Source organism: Tenrec ecaudatus, chromosome 2 (assembly GCF_050624435.1).
Source record: "Tenrec ecaudatus isolate mTenEca1 chromosome 2, mTenEca1.hap1, whole genome shotgun sequence".
Taxonomy (NCBI): domain Eukaryota; kingdom Metazoa; phylum Chordata; class Mammalia; order Afrosoricida; family Tenrecidae; genus Tenrec; species Tenrec ecaudatus.
In genome coordinates, this window is record NC_134531.1 from 69,854,581 (window position 1) to 69,856,113 (window position 1,533).

Below are 1,533 nucleotides of genomic sequence, written 5' to 3' on the forward strand. Positions count from 1 at the left end.
TGTATGATACAAAAATAATAATTTATAATTTATCAAGTGGTCACAAGACTGGGAGAGTGGGTAGGGAAAAAAGAGGAGCTGATACTAAGGGCTCAATAGAAAGTAAATGTCTAGAAAATAATGATGGCAACATATGTACAATTATGCTTGATACAGTTGATGTAAGGATTGTTATAAGAGCCCCCAATTAAGTGATATTTTAATAATAATAATAATGACCTCTTTAAAGTGTTAAAAGGCAAAGATATTACTTTGAAGACTAAGGTGCACCTGATTTTCAATGGCCTCAAAGGCATGGGAAAGCTGGGAAATGAGGACAGGAGCCGGTAACAGAAGAATTGATGCCTCCTAATTACAGTGCTGGTGAGGAAGATGAAACATACTACGGACCACAGAAGAGTGAACACATGGGTCTTGAAAGAAGTACAGCCAGAATGGTCTTGAGAATGGAGGATGGCAAGACTTGCTTCGGGTATTTTGGACATGTCACCAGTCCCCGGAGGAGGAAGTCATACACGATCAAGTAGAGGGCCAATGAAAGAGCAGAAGACCCTGAAGGAGATGTGTGGTGGACACAGTGGTTGCAACAATGGGCTGAAATATAGCAAGGCTTGTGAGGATGACACTGACCTGGACACTGTTTCTTTTTTGTCTACAGGGTTGCTATGAGTCAGAATTGACAGTGGCAGTGGTTTGGATGCCTCTGGGAAATAGTCAGCATTAATTAGTTATGCTACATTTTTGGGTCATGAAGAGGGACAGAGTAGACAGAGCATTTTAATCTAATGGCAGAATGTTCTTTATTAGTAGGGTCTTTGGGTGTTTGTCGTTAGCTGCTGTTGAATCATGAAAGATGGAACCAAATACTTCCTGGTCCTACACCGTGCCAGTGATCAGTTGCATATCAGACTGTTGTGATTCACAGGATTTTCATTGACTGGTTTTTTTTTTTGAAGATATATCAGCAGGTCTTCATCCATCTTAGTCTGGAAACACCAATGAAACCAGTTCAGCATCACAGCAAAACATAAATAAGCTGTGTTTCCCATGACTTTCATCCGTATTTATGGTCTAGTACGTTAGGCTGGGTTTTCCAGATGCGGTAGTTACCTTTCTGTTGTCAATTTGAGGCTGAAGTGTGAAGGGGTGGAGTTTAGGCACTCAATCAGGTCGCAGCTTGATAACCTTATTTGGAAGTTCTAAGGAGATAAATAGCTGACTGGAGGCGAGACACACGCTCACTCCCTGTGAGACATACTTGCTGACAAGACACATGGAGCTATGTTAGAGCCCTGGAGCTGAAGGAGCCACCTGGAGACCCCTGCCAGTGCTGAGATGCCTCTACCGCCACTGGATCCACAATACTTTCTACCCACTGGCCTGTGATCTTCCTGCATTCGGCATCATTTCTTGTGTTTTGTGAGTCTGAAGAGAACTTTATAGATTGGTATTGGACATATGAGCTAATATCAGACAAAATGAATTGATCTGGACTGGGCTAGAGTGTTTTCTTAATATTCAACTGTTCTTGTA